General features: G+C 41.3%; 1 pseudogene; it reads left to right on the top strand.

Moving 5' to 3' along the window:
* The first annotated feature begins 9,263 nt into the window (after positions 1–9,263).
* LOC112224479 lies at positions 9,264–15,425 on the top strand (annotated as a pseudogene).
* The last annotated feature ends 2,535 nt before the right edge of the window (positions 15,426–17,960 follow it).

Raw genomic sequence — 17,960 nt, 5'->3', positions numbered from 1 at the left:
CCCGTTACCGGGAGCGATATAACAACAACCAGTGATAGTACAGGCCACCATATTCAAAAGAACAGAAATCTCATAATTAAAATTCCTCAAACATACATGTATCGTATATCGTTTTCAATGTAGTCTTGTTGTTAATCCCACCACAGTGTCCGATTTCAAATAGGATTTACGGGGAAAGCACCACAAACGATTATGTTAGCTCACCAACAACTCACTAAAATACACAGCCAATTTTACCAGCTAAAGAGAGGGAGAGAAAAATGAATCACTAATCTTTGATAATCTTCATCAGATGACACTCATAGGATTTCATTTTACACAATAAATGCATGTTTTGTTTGATAAAGTTCCTATTTATATCAGAAAATCTGAGTTTACATTGGAGCATTCCATTCACGAGTTCCAAAAACATCCAATGATTTTGCATTGCCACGTCATTCAACAGAAATACTCATCATAAATGTAGATGATAATACAAGTTATACACATGGAATTATAGATATACCTCTCCTTAATGCAACTGCTGTGTCAGATTTCAAAAAAACGTTTGATGAACTTCATCAGAATACAGTCCTAGGAATCCCAGGTCCACAATAAATGCTTGATTTGTTCAATAATGTCCGTTATTTATGTCCAATTAGCTACTTTGGTTAGAGCGAATTAGAATGACTTCAGATGACCAGTGGAACGCAGGTCCTTCCCTTGTGAACGCGCATAGTGAAAGCATGGTCAACTCATGGCAGTGGTGACTATTTCCTGTCTCTTTCGAACCCCCTTCACATTAGAGTCATCAGACAAAGTTCTATTGACTGTTGACATCTAGTGAAAGGCGTAGGAAGTGAAAACTCATCCATATCTCGCTGTAATTTCAATGAGAGCTAGGTTGAAAATCTGCCACCCCCAGAAAAAACAGGAAGTGGAATTTCTCAGGTTTTTGCTTGCAATATGAGTTATTTTATACTCACAAACATAATTCAAACAGTTTTAGAAATTTCAACGTGTTTTCTATCCAATACTAATAATGACATGCATATATTAGCAACTGAAACTGAGGATCTGGCCATTTTTAATGGGCACCTTTTCATCCAACCTACTCAATACTGCCCCTGTAGCCATAAAAAGTTAAGCATCTCCAATCCAAAATTACATCTATAATCGGCTTCCTATTTCACAACAAAGCCTCCTGCACTCATGCTGCCAAACATAACCTTGTAAAACTGACTATCCTACTGATCCTTGACTTCGGCGATGTAATTTATAAAATAGCCTCCAATACTCTACTCAGCAAATTTGACACAGTTTATCACAGTTTTTGTCACCAAAAACCCATATACTACCCACCACTGCGACCTGTATGCTCTCGTTGACTGGCCTTCGCTTCATATTTGTCACCAAACCCACTTTTTTTATTTTACCTTTATTTAACTAGGCAAGTCAGTTAAAGAACAAATTCTCATTTTCAATGACAGCCTAGGAACAGTGGGTTAACTGCCTGTTCAGGGGCAGAACGACAGATTTTGTACCTTGTCAGCTCGGTGATTTGAACTTACAACCTTTCGGTTACTAGTCCAATGCTCTAACCACTAGGCTACCCTGCCGCCCCATACTGGCTCCAGGTCACCTATAAGTATTTGCTAGGTAAACCCTCGCCTTATCTCAGCTCACTGGTCACCATAGCAGCACCCACCAGTAGCACGCGCTCCAGCAGGTATATTTCACTGGTCACCCCCAAAGCCATTTCCTCCTTCTGCCACCTTTCCTTCCAGCTCTCTGCTGCCAATGACTGGAATGAATTGCAAAAATCACTGAAGCTGGAGACTCATATCTCCCTCACTAGCTTTAATCATCAGCTGTCAGAGCAGCTTACAGTTTAGTGCATCTGTACATAGCCCATCTGTAAATAGACCAGCCATCTACCTCATCCCCATATTGTTATTTTTTTTAATTTTTGCTCCTTTGCACCCCAGTATCTATACTTGCACATTCATCTACTGCACATATATCACTCCAGTGTTTAATTGCTAAATTGTAATTATATTGCCACTATGGCCTATTTATTGCCTTACCTCCCTAATCTTACTTAATTTGCACATACTGTACAGTACATAGACTTTTTCTATTGTGTTATTGACTGTACGTTTGCTTATTCCACGTGTAACTCTGTGTTGTTTGTGTTGCACTGCTTTGCTTTATCTTGGCCAGGTCGCAGTTGTAAATGAGAACTTGTTCTCAACTGGCCTACCTGGTTAAATAAAGGTAAAGTAAAATAAAAACAAGTCATCCTTGCCTATGTCTGCATAACAATAACAGGTTTTTAAACACACCTATTTAACGTTGACAAGCCTCCGTGACCAACCACAAGCTGTGTTTCTATTCAAATCATCACCTTGAATTACACATCAGCTGTACAGTACTTCATTTGTCTCACCACTGCTTGTAAAACAACCGCAGAGCTAAGAGACCCTCAGCCTATAAAAAACATTATTCTGCAATGTGTGTTCTCAAACGGAATGGATATGGAAAAATGAATAGGAATTTAATAGTAAAATTTGGACTGATGCATCTCATAGAGCATTTTTCTATTTGAAAAATGGCTGCTAGAAAACATAACGACTTGTGTAATCACATACTCTGTATGCTTAGACGTATCACATCTCTCAGAAACCTCACAGAGGATGTCCTAAAACCTATCAAGCAGAAAAGCCGTTCACTTAGGGGACATATGTAAAACAGGAAGGTAGAATGACATCCACTTGTCTCCTGAGGGATTTAGAATGGATTGAATAGATCCAGCCTATCAGCAAGGTGCCATTATTTACAGTGAAATCCATAGAGCCTAGCGGGATGAGTGGCTGAGTTAGTGAGTGAACAGAAACAGTGGTTCTGCTGTGGTATTTCAGGGCTAGACACATACTTAGTGTAATAGATTGGACCCAGCTGAGCCCCATTATGGGTCATACTATGTTGTCATAGCCCTCTAGACTATAGGAGTACGATGGTATAGAGCCCTCAAATTCAAATCTGGACCTAGAAAGCCAGTTGTAATGTTTTTTTCCCCCATTCTTCCCCTCTAATCAGGCCCTGAATTAGACCTGGGACCCCACGTGGATGGGTGCAATTCATTGTCAGGTAGAAGAGAAAACCAGCAGGTTCTGGACCTCATAGGGTAAGATTTCTTCTTAACGCCCCTGGTGGACGGAACAGACAGGTTACCTTTTCCTGGTGTCGCCATGTCGACAGTGTGACTCCTTGGGGACCGGGGGGGAAGGTGAGGCGTGACACAGTGGTCATTGCTGTCATCAGTACTGATGTCAAGTGATGGAGAGGCTGATTAGTAAATCAATGCCAATTCTGGGTCATCTCTCCATCTGTCTGATGACACAATCTGTCAGTCCATAGGATTGACTTAAAGGTGTAAATGTGTGTCAGGTGATTTGTCTAAACAGATAGCAGAACGTGTCAATTCAATTCTGGTCAACTGAAGCCTTGGGAGAGTCATTAGCATTGTGTTTTGGAACATTGCTCCTCTAATTCTGTCATTTTTGCATTAAGTCAAATGTTTACATTTTATCCATGGCTGGGTACAAAAGGGAAATTACATTTTAATAAAAACAAATACATTACTACCTCAAGGTTAAAGGTCATGATATTGAGTCAACCAGTACAGGGACTGAGAGAAAATAATAAACCATTTGCTCAAAAAAACTGCACTGCTTTGTGTAGAGTGGAGAGAGTATAGTGTTAACTCCACTGGTTTTATGCAGGTAGAAAAACAAGACATTCATCTTCATACTGGCTGTTATTACTGTAATTAGTCGAGTGACAGATGATTACATCTGATTTTCTCTCTCGCTCTCTCTTCTACTCTCTCTTTCGCTCGCTTTATTTCCTTCCCTCTAACTAACACAACTTTGTTTGTCAGGCAGGTAGTGGATCAAACTAGTCATTGCTGTGTGACACATCGGGTAAGGACTGCATCCCAGATCCAAAGGGACCCTGATTATTACTGGGATCACCTGCACCGCCCACTATGATGTGGTACAATATGATGTCGGAAGGAGAGGAGGAAAGAGGGAGGGATGGAGGTAGAAATGAGTTGTAGCAGTAGTTTTGCTGGAATGGTGGGAAAAAAGTGTTTGATACAATTCCATTGACTCCATTTCAAACATTATTGTAAGCCATCCTCCCCTCAGCAGCCTCCACTGACACACACATAGTTACGAATCTACGGTAGTAGCCAACCATCCCTAAAAAGCGGCGTAGATCTCGTCTGGTGGCTGGTGCGGGGAATGCAGTTATAGCCAAGACCTTGGCATCAACAGGGGGCACCTGTCCATGGCCGACCTCTTTACAGAGATAGGTAACAGTAGCCTTCCCAAACTCGCACTTTGCCAAGTTCAGGGTTAGAAGCAGCTGCCAACCGTTCACATACTACCCAACATGATCTGACCACTCAGACTAATAAATCACTAGATCATCAAGGTATGCACTACAATTGGGAACACCAGCTAATACAGAGTTAACAAGTCGTTGGAAAGTGTCTGGTGCATTCTGCATCCCAAAAGCCATGACTGAGTACTGTAGGAAGTTGTCTGGGGTTACAAAGGCAGAAATCTCAGAAGCGCGTGAGGTTAACGGAACCTGCCAGTAATCCTTTAATTAAAACTTGTTCAGGATAGGGGGCGGTATTTCCCCTTTGGATGAATTGCGTGCCCATAGTAAACTGCATAAAAATCTGTCCTAAATTGCTAATATATGCATATTATTATTATTATTGGATAGAAAACACTCTGAAGCTTCTAAAACCGTTTGAATTATGTCTGTGAGTATAACAGAACTCACAGGGCAGGCAATCTTCCAAACTAGTTTTGGAATCCTGAAAGTTGGGGCAACTTTGACGTCATCGCCCCCTCCCTTCCCAACCAGTTATGGATCTGGAAACACTTCCTATGTCTTCCACTAGATGTCCTCATTCAGTAGAGTGTTTAATGGCGCAAATGCTGTGAACTTTGACCCAATGGGGGGAACAACTGTGGGTGTCGCGAGAATTTTCACATGCGTGAAGGCGCGCTTAGGACAGAGAGCTTCCTTTGTTCCAATCAGCCCCAGATGAACTAGGATTGTCCGGTTGGAATGCCATTCGTTTTGTACGTTTATAACATCCTGAAGCTTGATTCTGCACTTAGTTTGACCAGTTTTGTCGACCTGTAATATGTAATTTGGAAGTTTTGATGCGCAATTATTCTGGACCAGAAGTCATTTTTTGGGCATTTGAGCTGAAAGGGGTAGCATATGCTACTACATGGACACTAGAATTGAACATTATGAAACAAAACGATGTATTGGGTAAGTATGACTCCTTCCACTACATTCTGATCAAAGACCATCAAAGGTAAGGGAATATTTATGTTGTAATTTTGTATTTCTGTTGACTCCAACATAGCGGAGAAATATTGTTACGTCTGAGCGCCGTCTCAGGTTATTGCATAGTCAACTAATTCTGTAACGTTTAAAAAAATGTGACAAAGCAGTTGCATTAAGAACCAGTGTATCTTTCTAACTATATGTAGAACATGTATCTTTAGTCAAAGTTTATGATGAGTATTTCTGTTATCTGGCGTAGCTTTCTATAATTTCTCCGGACATTTTTGATAATTTTATGAACATGGCGTCAATGTAAACCGAGATTTATGGATATAAAATGCATATTATCGAACAAAACATAAATGTACTGTGTAACATGTCATATGACTGTCATCTGATGAAGATTTTCAAAAGGTTAGTCAATGATTTATTTTTTAATCCTGCTTTTATAATTTTATATTTTCTGGGACAAAATGGCTGCAATATCATCGGCCTGTCTGTCCATTAACTGAACCAGACCTGACTGGATAGACTGCAGCATTTCTGAGTTGGGCAATCTAACACACTGCTGCTGAGTATTGCACAACTCCAATCCATCTCCATCAACATCATCAATATGACAGTCCACTATCATAGCAGCAGAAGCAGAGGAGACAGCAGTACCTGCCTCTGTTTTTGAACCATCTACCTGGGTGATGGGTCGGGGGTGATATGCTTTCAACATGTTAATGTGGCACACACGAAATTGCCGTTTTCTATCAGGAGTTTGAAGCACATAATCAGTTTCACTTAATTTCTTTTCAATGAAATAAGGACCAGTGAAACGAGCTGACAGTGAAGATCCTTGAACAGGGAAAAACACCAGTACTTGGTCACCTGGCTGTAGTGGACGAGAAACAGCCTGTTTATCATAGTGTCTTTTCATACTCCTCTGTGAGGAAGACAGAGCTTCCTTTGCGAGAGCACAAGCTTGGTGTAGGCGCTCACGAAAGTGACTAACGTAGTCCAACACATTCTCATCTCCTGTACACAACTCTTGGGACAAAAACTGTTCTTTAAGGACTTTCATTGGTCCTCTCACTGTGTGACCAAACACTAGTTCAGCCAGGGCTGAAACCTAGGGACTCCTGCACAGTTTCACGAGCAGCAAACAAAACTAGAGGAACTCCCAATCTTTCTCAGATTCCAAACAATATTTACGTAGCATAGACTTCAGTGTCTGATGCCATCGTTCAAGTGCACCCGGAGACTCTGGGTGATATGCACTTGCCACCCGGTGTGTAATTGACAAGGATTTTAACAGACAATATAAATGACTACGTCGCACCAGTATCTCTAAGGATTTTAACCGGATGCTGAGACGCTCTGTCAATCGTTAGGGACACAAACCCCTCGAAAATGAACGGTTCATAACTGCGGTCGGGGACTGGGACTTTCAAACTACAGTTAGCCTGAGGCACCTATTTTGTTTCAGACCTACCAACCGTACAAATTAGACCAACACCTGTTGGTGGCTTGGCACGAAGAGGCATCCCTTGTTTGCAGTTTAGCAGGAAGTAATCATTAATCATGTCCCACCTTATGACAATAGCACCTTATGACAATAGAAACAGGGACGCTCATTTTTCTGGCGTGCTTGATATACTGCTGGCTGACTAGGCCTAGAAGTAGGCAACTCAGTGGCTCTACTCTCAGTATGAGCCGAAAACACGCTCTTGTGCGTCAACACAAACTCCTAACACAGACGCTTCTGACAGGGAGGATACTTTCTGTTCATTTAGGGTAAGCAACAAGATTAACTCCACGAGAGAGTTGAAATCAGTTACTTTACTAGCAGCATGCCATTTATCAAACAGATTTCCCTTGTCTCTATCAAATTCCACATAAGTCTTACTAAAATACTTTCTTTGAGACCTAAATATCTGTCGGTATGCCTCAGGCACAAGCTCATAGGCGCGAAGAACAGTAGCTTTGACCACCTCATAATTCAAACTGTCTTCAAGAGGTAACACTGATAAAACCTTGTGGGCTTACCAGTTTACCAGTTAATTTACACTGAAGTAATGGGCACCATACCTCTTCAGGCCATTTCAATGCTACGGCTATATATTCAAAAACACAAAAATAGGAGTCAACCTCTGACTCTCTGAACAAAGATACTAAGGCAATCTGCCTACTAATGTCAAACATGTTGGAAGCTACAGCTGTTGAAGACGCCTCACGAACAGGCACAGTAGTAAAGGAGGCTAGCCTCGCTGTCTCTGCCTCTAGTTCCATCTGGCGCATTTTGAATTCCAACTCTTCTTTTTCTACCTCAATTTTACACATCTCCAAATCTAATTGGCGCTGTTCTCGTTCTTTTTCAATTTTACACATCTCCAAATGCTGCAGGTCTCTTTCTTTTTCTCCCTCCATTTTACACGTCTCCAACTGGAGAGTCTCCAGCCTAATTTGGGCTCTCTCTTCCGCCTCCAGTTGAAACTGTGTTGAACGGACATCCCTCCTGGCATCACCGGTTGACAGTGGGGAGAGTGGATCAAAACGGGGCAATGTGGCTGGAGCTTTAGCCTCGCCCTCGTTCTCAGACACCAATGGGCTTACAGGAGCAGCAACATCCCCTACAGGGGTAGTAGACTCAGACAGCGGTAACACAAGCACCTGCTCTTCCAACAATACATTTAACACCAGCTTTTTAACCTCCGCCTTAACTACATTCTGCAGAATAGCTACTGAATAATGGTCAGCCAAGGTTTGTAAATCAACTCTACGACATTTGTCAAAAACCTCCCACGAAGGGTTATCCAAAAAGGATTTCAAATCAAAAGTAGCCATCTTGAACTACTACACAAGAGCCAACAAATAGCAAACACTAATGCTACATCAGCTATGACGCTCAACACTGAACTATACCACTATAACAATCTGCACGAGCGCCATGGGTGTGTGTCAGTAATGACATATCCCGGATGAGCCCCCACTTATGTTACGAATCCCTTTGGCCCGGCTGTCTAGGGAGGATGGTAACGAGACTTGTAACATAACTCATGCAAAGTATAATAGTGACAAAGTAACAGTGAGAACGAAAAACCACAGACAAATAAATTACCGTCAAACACTCAGGGTTTATTTTCAAACACACGGTAAAGGGGGGCAGGAAAAGGGGCTGAGCTGGACCCAAGGAAAGAAACAAATATCCAAAAAGACCCCTAAGCTAGTCTACCTGCTTCAACAACAGCTAGCTAACTAACCAAAAATACAGAGGGTGGTCTGCCCAGTTCTAACTAGTGTTCTTAGACAAAGTTTGGGGGAAAAAACACATTTATTAAGTATCATTAGCCACTTCCAGTGACATTCTTAAGCGCTGATCTCCAAAAGTGCATGTCATAGGGAAGCGAATGAAACAACAAAAACAAAATAATAACAATACAAATAATAATGTATATGTCACAAATGCACGTATCTAACTACCCTGCTCTCTCAGCCTGACTCCTCCACCCACTACTTCTAGAAGTCCTGACAATATACATATTTACAGGTCTGTTGTTTTCTCTCATCCTGTATCCGGTTCATTTTGAACTGCTGTATGATACGTTGTCATTTCCTAGGCTTCTAGGCCTCTGCCCTAGTACTGTAGGCATCTATTTGTTCATGCTTTGTCTTGTAAGTTAACCTGAGGATATGTATATGACTGTAATTGTGAATGCTTTGTTAACGTCAGTATTGCTTTGTAACTTAAGCTTCATGCCTTGTATGTGAATCCATTCATTTTACAAAGTGATTGAATAGTCTTATTTAAATGCATAATAAATACTTGATTGCACATGGTTTTACTATCATATCAAATGGAGTCAGATAATCATGTTTATTAAATGTAGACTGTTATATTATTTAACACAACAATGGTTACTGCAGTGATGCGCGACAGAAGCAACTTACTGACCGGGGAGATCGAGAGCCGAGGTGATTGGAGTTATTAACTATGAATATGTCCTTCCTGCATGCCTGGAGCATGATAGTTTTGACGCACCTCATCAACATTCAATTAACCCAGCAGCCCTCTCTTCATCCTGTTGGGTTTCCCTCCCCTCCAGCTCTCCTCCTCCTGTTGGGTTTCCCTCCCCTCCAGCTCTCCTCTTCCTGTTAGAGGCATTACAGCCCTGAGCTGCTGCTGCAGTCACAGAGCAGACTTGGATCTCTGTTAATGAGATCCATCAGCACTACTTACGGGCTTCTCCAGAAGAGGTGGATGGAGCGACAGAACCAAACAGAGGTGTGTTGGAGTGCTGCATACAACAGGAAGGTCACATCTGGGGAGGTCTCTTCTGAGCTGAGGGAGATATTTTCTCTCTCCTCCTTTTCACTGCTCTTTCTTTCTCTCTACCCATCTGTCTTCCTATCTGTGGATCTGACTGCGCCACCTCCCTTTCTTCATTCTTTCAGCTTGTCTCCTTGTACAGTACAGATAGACAGATATGAGGTCTGTGACCTCCAATGAGTAACATGACTTGACTCTATTCACACATTGTTCACTGTGAGAATATGTCAGGATGACACCTTCGGAGGTATATTGTGAAATCCAGTAAAGCACCATCCCAATTGAAACCTAACTCTCTTCCTCCTCTCACTGTCTCTTCTCACCTTTCCTTATAGGGCAATGTCACACACACAAACACACACACACAATCACACAGACACAAACTGTGTCCACCCTTAACTTGATCACAGGAGTGACTGTATTTAAGGACACGTTGTTCTGTTATTTCCATCCTGTAATTAATCTGTTAAAGCTATAATGATCCAGTTATTTCCATGTCCTTACATCCCTTCATATGAGAGGGAGAGGGAGAGGGAGAGAGAGAGGAGAGAGGAGAGAGAGAGAGAGAGAGAGAGAGAGAGAGAGAGAGAGAGAGAGAGAGAGAGAGAGAGAGAGAGAGAGAGAGAGAGAGAGAGAGAGAGAGAGAGAGAGAGAGAGAGAGAGAGAGAGAGAGAGAGAGAGAGAGAGAGAGAGAGAGAGAGAGAGAGAGAGAGAGAGAGAGAGAGAGAGAGAGAGAGAGAGAGAGAGAGAGAGAGAGAGAGAGAGAGAGAGAGAGAGAGAGAGAGAGATTACTTAATACCAGTAATCATCCCCAGGAAAGAAGGTTGTCTACTTAAATCAAGCAATTAAATGCCAGTCGCAATCATGTGATTTATATGAATATTCTCTGCTTCTTTCCCATTTATTCAATATGGACTCCTTCAGTGCAGTTATGACATTAGATCCCCATGAAATCATTTAAAATGAAATACTGACTTATCTGAGATGTCTAATGATGTAAGTACTTAAGTTCAATCAAATCTGAAACAATACATCAACTTACAGACCCCCCAATACAAGAGATAGACATTAGATTCATTAAAGTGGATAAAACCGTTTTGTCTTTTACCTTCATACATTGCATACTAAGTAGCCTAGCTGTCAGAAAATATGTTTTATTCACATCATTCCCTTCGTGATTCCCTGTAGACATTCTGACATTCCTGTCAGTGCCACGTCAGATAGGTTAGTGTGATCTATCTCTGGTGATGGTTTGGGAGAGGGCTTGTCGGCTCGGGGATGATTCATTTTTTGATGTCATTTTCAAACATTGATTTTCACCAGAGCTGAGAAAGGTGAGGCCACTAGAGGAGATAAAAATCCTGAGGAAATGATGACCTGTTATTCTAACAAAGCACAAAGAACACATCAAACAGTTCATGGAACTCCAACTCAACTCCATGTTACATTGTGAATGGAATAGAGATCGTACAATATACTAATTAGAGGACGTATAATATCATACGTTTTACCTGGATTGTAAAATAGCATACAAATTGGATGATATAACTTATCATATGTCTTGGAGGATGTTTAGTACTATATGTATTTTCTCTGAGACCAGGATGCTTGTTGCATCAAAACAACAAAAGGAGAATTACAAGGGCAAATTATGTTGCTGTTAAGATGAACTAACGACAAAGGTTAGGATAATTCACCTGAAGGGATAAGAGAACTAAAAGGATGAAGGTTAGGTGAACTTGGGGAAGGTTTAGCTAAAATGCTACAGTTGTCCCCTACGCTACTCGAACACGCAACCTTTGGATTGATAGATGGTCGCGGATTACCCCCCCCATCCTCCCCGACCAACCTCACTACTTTTGTTTCAGAAATACACAAGGTGTGTTTGAATCGCTCTAGGTTCATGCTGAACACTGATAAATACACTTATTGCATAAATCTATCGTGTATTATTTTCAAACCTTACGTTTAAACCATGTTCCTCAGTTTATCCTGCTTTTTGCCTGCTTTGGTGATTATTTCAAAGACAACGCCTTCAGACAAACCTTTAGACTGTCTGCCTGGGCCCATAGGGGATGGAAAACTGTCACTTGTTTTTTGGGTGGAACCCTTTGATGCACATTCTGGCATGATTTAGTTTATGGGGACAGGATTGATTGACGGACAAACATAGCCTGCGGCAGTGCTTCCTGTCATAACAGAGTTGTGTGTATGATGCGTTGACAGACTTGGTTTGGCTGGGAGAGACAGGAGATGTATTGAGACTGCTCTGCTCCAGGGATGACACAGAGGGTCTTCATAGTCCTGGATAGCCTGTGAAACTACGGCAGGCCCCTGGGAATATCAAAAACCAAATAAATAATGAAGTGAATGAATAAATCCATGTGTAAATAGAGAGAGAAAGATGATGTGTTGAGCTGCTTTGCTTTCAGCGGCCGTCATGGAACTCCATCGCTCTGACATATACTCGTAGTCAGAGTAGCCCGCGTCTCACCACGGATAAAGATGGATCAAAACCTTGACATCAGAACCTCCGATGGGCCCGCTCCGATCGTAGCCACGCAACACAGACCAATTACGCTAATCAATCCAGCATAACGCAGATAGGAAACCTTTCATCAAAACGTCACCTGGGACTCATTTCGGCAATGATGTGAACGTCAGAGCCTATTCACTGACAGCTACTTGTAATGCAAAGGATGTAAAAAAGGAATGTGGTTCTTCTAATGTATTTTTAAAGAGAAAAATATCTACAAACAAATTAGCGATGCTGGGTTAAGGTGCTGATGTTGCGTCGTCATGGGTTTCACTATTAATCTAGATAGGGTATTTATGGAATACGAAAACAAAACAGTAAGGCAGCCTTGGAGTAAATAGAAAATGGAAGCTACAGATCAGCGATACATATTTCAGCAAAGCTTGGTTATTCCAGAGTGGCTGGAGTATGTAGTCTAGTCACACACGTATCCTCCAGAGGCCTGTAAACAGGAGCAGGTGGTCTGAGAGCCCAGCACACCTGCTATGGAGACTGAACACACTGTTTCCCCTGGCAGGGCTTTGCTGTTTCTACCACTACAGAAACACAACATTATGGTCTTGAGGAAAACACTCACATAACACTATCACAATATATAGTGTAGATAACGCATTATTTAGAATAATGGAACATAAGATTATGTTAGGATAATGGAACATATCAGGCATAGCCTTGATGGGGTACAGTGTTCAGCCTTGGCAGTTTAACAGAATATCTGTGATATCCACACTACACACACCACCGAATCTCTGTGATATCCACCCTACACACACCACCATCAGGCCAATAGTGTGTGTGTGTGTGTGTGTGTCAGATTAGACGGTCCAACATTGTATTGCTGGCAGAGAAGGAAACGGTAATCTATAATTCACTGAAGTTAAAGAATCTAACTGCCTCACAGACCATAAAATGACCATGTCAAATTTACTGCGCCAGGTGATCTTTAGTAATAATAGAGAAATACGGTTTGACCATGAATGAACCATTAGAGCACAAGACGGATCGGACTCCTTTTTTATGGTTATGTGCATTAGTCATAACATCCATTGTGTGAAATGTAATTGGCTGGTTATATAAAGTAATAAACTTTTGTTACTTCGAAACTGTCTGCATCTGGGTCTTCTCCTGAGCCTTGATAGTAGAATTAATATAAATGGAAGGAGTATGATTATTAGAGAATTACTGCAACCGAGATTACCAGTTGAAGTATAACGTTTGAGGACATTCACAAAAATGTACCAATTTCAAAATGCAGTCAGGGTTTTTCTGAAATGTTTTACTTGAAAATAGAAAGCAGTCAATTATGGGGATTTTAGTTCATCTTTTAAAAGTTGTGAGAAAATAACATGGCTCGTAGGTTAAGGGCTTGTTAGGAAGCGTTTCACGGTAAAGTTGTTTGCATGAAAATGATGTAATGAATTTAATCATGCCCCTTTCACCTGGCAATTTCTGATCTTTTTTCCCCGTTTCATGTGGTAATGGATATATTATCGCTCTTGACGTTTGGGATAATTGGCATAATTCATGTATTGTACTGTCTCAGAGCTGTGCTATAGTCATTTCTCCTGTTGTATTTGGAGCATGTGACCAATGAAATGTGATTTGATTGCTTTGATCCATTGTTTGTGCTCAGACATTTCTCCTGCAGGCTGTTCAACACCTAGTTCCTCCACAGACACATTATCCCTCTCGTCAAGTGATTTAGACCTGAGATCTCCAGAAAGACCTTGTAAAAAGGCCAACACAACCTTAGGAGATAATGCCATCGACTCCGCAGCAGCAAAATTGGTATAATGAATACTGATACTAGATGTTGATAATGCCATTTCTGAGTTTGCTCTTCATGGAGATTCCAACAGCAGAAACCAACCCTAAATTGTTAAACTTTTCCTGGTGGGTAAGACGTACTAGAAGAGTGCCAGACAACCAAAACATTGGACCACCGAACCAGGAGAGATGATTGCCATCTTAGTCAGCCACATGAAAGAGATGCATGGGTAAGCTTCTCATTAGCCAATCTGACCACAAACAATGGACAAAATGTAATTTGGCATCATTATGAGACTGTAGAAAGATACAGCACCTTCATCAACAAAACTTTGGTTAAACATATTTGGCGTGTGTATGCTTTACTGTTTTTGAGCAGGAGGCTTCCCACTCATCAACAGAGAGAACCTTATGCTCTTGGAATTGTGACCCTCTTTCCTTCGTCGAGAGATCCCTTTTCCGCCAAAGGCTATGTAAGTGCTGGTAGAACATTCATGCTTTAATATTTAGACACTTGTTCTGTGGACTGAAAGGGGCATCAACGTCAGAGAATCAAGTCTAAAAAATAATAAACATTTGACTACCATGTTGGTCACCTTTTCCCACATCTAAGGAACACTTCTATGATCCTGATATCTATAATGATATCTGAATTATCGCCTGAAGACCGTATCAAGGAAGAGTTCACTTCGACCCATCAAGTAGAGTATTTCACCCCAGTCGGGGGGCCCAGCCCATGAGAGGAGGACTGGCCTGGACCAACAGATTGTTGATGATGCTTACAAGGAGGCCATATCATTCCTTGTCCACTCTGCCAATGAAAAACAAATCTACCAGTAGATGGAGGTGTTCCAGTATTGCCAGGAACGAGTTTATAGTCCAGAAAGAAGCACAGATGTCCTCACAGTCTTTCCCAGGTTTCTGGACATCAAAGGATTGGTGAGTGATATAGTATGTAATATGTGGTATGTAGTATGTGTTGGAATCAGAACTACAGGCTATTTGTCTGATTGAGAACATGATTTTGGGTTGGTCATGAAGGTGAGTTGATCCACTTTGTTTTAGGTGAATCAGGACTTTTTGCAGATGTTTGACGATGAAACATCCTCTAAGCTCCTTGAAAAGTGGGGCACTGTATTGAAGCCTAAAGTCATCAAACTGGCAAAATTCCTGACTACGACTTCCAATTTGCATTGCCTCCTGAAGTTTGCAGAAATACTGCCAGGGAATGACAGTGAAGCCAGTAAGTGGATTCTCTTGTGGGTAGTGAAATGTTTCAAACTCAGCGATGTTGTTTTATGTGATTGTGTGTGTTTTCCTTTTCTTGCCCTCAGACTGGGACAATGATATGTCCTCCCTGCTGCTTCATCTCCTCCCACCAGCAGCAGGAGGGAAGAGGACCAAGATCAGTGCTGCTGTGGGCAGACTAGTACCCTTTCTTAAGGTGAGATGATACAGTCATCGTTTTGGGTTGTTACTTCATTGTCTTACCATGGGGACAGTGACTTAAAAATATCCTTTGTGTGTTGCGGTCAAGCTGCAGCATTAAAGCTAATCGTAATGGGAGGCATGGTCGACAGCCATATCTCCTTGCCGTTGTAAGAAGACAGGGAAAGATTGACAAATACTACACTGTGGTATACAAGAGGCTTGTTCCCTGGCAGGAAAATAGTGGTTTGTGTGGGTTTGATGAACTGTTCAAAGCACACTTTGTTTTTAACCTGACATATGATGACGCTCTTATCAACTTCGACTAATTTGTGCAGACAACCATCTACAACATTGCTGTAGAGTTGAGGACAACTTCTTAACTAGATAAATATATGTTATGGTGCTTTTGTTGTCAAGCGTTGCACAGAAACAGCCAGTCATTGATATCTCATTTGAGCATAGCTTCTATCCCTCCACTAAGATTAGATTGGTCTTCTGTGTTATTTGGAAGAGCTTACTACTGGCCTGCACTCCCAAATGAAACCAGATGTTCAGTCTGCTATGCCTATGGATAGGCCCTCTATGTCTGCTGCAGAGGATCATTTGGAGGACTTAGAAAACCCATTCGCCAGTTTTAACACAGAAACAAAGAGAACAAAATTCTTAAACCCAAAATGGATTGTTGTGTAGCCAGTAGAAGTAGTGTTGGGAGTTAGATACGATAGCAGGCAAAATGAACAAACAGGCATGTGTGTTCAAGTCCCAGTGAAAGACACTTTTGTATATATTCCTATACTGGAAATATTGACGTTCATGTGTCGCAATTTGGAAATCTCAAAGTTATTGAAAAATGCACCTAGGGATACATCTGTGGAAGACACTTAAGAAGACGTTTGTGATGGAAGTTACTATGACTCAAAACATAGCTTTACAGATCCAATTATACTATGATGACTGAAACTGCCAATCCGCTTGGATCCAAGCGTGGTTTTCACATGATAGGCTCCTTTGATTTTGTCCTCAGGAATCTGCCACCCAAGTTGAACTCTGCTGTGATTAATATTGATTTACTGTCATTATTTCATTATCAAGATCTAAAGAAATATGGCTTTGATGCCATTCTTGAGCCCTTGGTTATTGATGTTAAAAAATTGGAGAGTGATGGTGTAAATTTGCCTTTTACAACTGTCTGCCAAATAACTGGAGACAATTTGGGGATACATGCAGTCCTTGGTTTCACAGAGTACATCAGTGGTCATTACTTTTGCCCGTTCTGTTTGATAGAAAAGTCTGATGCTCAGACAGTTTACAGGATGACCCTAAGATTGTCTTGCCTGGTAATGATCCATTTGAAATGCATTTGAATTAGTTGTTTTCAGACCCACAGCTCCCATCTGTGTATGGTGTAAAGAAAAATTCCAAACGAAAACAGTTTGCAGCACTTCCATGTTTGTAGTCATTTTTCTGTGGACATAATGCATGACATTATTGAAGGGGTGGCTCAGTTTTAGTTAACATTTTTGTTTGAATATGTCTCTGAATTTTATTTTGAAACGTGAGCTTCTCTCTAGAATCTACTAATTTGACTATGGGTGCTTGGAGCGCAAAAACCGTCGAACTAAAGTCAACCTAGAGAACAGTAGAAATAGCATAGCACTTAATTCTATTCAAACTGAGAAATGTTCCCTTGATTTTGGGTGATGTAGCTCACCAGGAAATGAGAATTGGAATTTTCTGCTCATCTTACTAGAAATAATCAGCATTGATTTTTTTCCCTGTTTCTTAGCCAGGGCATGTTTGTGTATTTGAATCATTTGATAATTGAACATCATACACTTTTCAAACAGTTGTACTCACAACTTGATACCCAAACATCAGTTTATGATACATTACTCAGCATGCAAAAGACAAATCAGTCCTTTATGACATATGTGGAGCATGAGGTTTGAGGCAAAGCAAAAACCTTTTAAGAACACCCTCAAAAACTTCCAGAACATTACTAAGTCCCTTGCCAAAAAACACCAATTTGCTGTAGACCATCAGTGGGAGACATCCCCATTGCAACATACTGAGTATGGACTGATGAAGGCATTTTCCCTGATTTTACTGGTGGTGATGAGTTGGCAGCGTCACTTCAGGTCACTATGCAGAAAGACATTCACTCTACCAGCTGTGTTAAGATGGATGGCACGGAGTACAGAGAGGGACTTTTATTTTTTATTGACTTTATTGACCTTTATTTAACTAGGCAAGTCAGTTAAGAACAAATTCTTATTTACAGCGACGGCCTACACCGGCCAAACCCGGATGATGCTGGGCCAATTGTGCCGCCCTATGGGACTCCCAATCACGGCCGGTTGTGATACAGCCTGGAATCGAACCAGGGTGTCTGTAGTGACGCCTCTAGCACTAAGATGCAGTGCCTTAGACCGCTGTGCTAATCAGGAGCCCAATTTACACAAAGATGGAGCATGAAATGCCAGTTTTTTGTAAAATAACTAAGATCATCATGATTGACTATTGTTTCCCTGGACAAGTTCATACTGA

The sequence above is a fragment of the Oncorhynchus tshawytscha genome, linkage group LG03, assembly GCF_018296145.1.
Source record: "Oncorhynchus tshawytscha isolate Ot180627B linkage group LG03, Otsh_v2.0, whole genome shotgun sequence".
Taxonomy (NCBI): Eukaryota; Metazoa; Chordata; class Actinopteri; order Salmoniformes; family Salmonidae; genus Oncorhynchus; species Oncorhynchus tshawytscha.
Note: the sequence above shows the minus strand (reverse complement) of the source record. Positions and strands in the feature narration are given on the sequence as shown.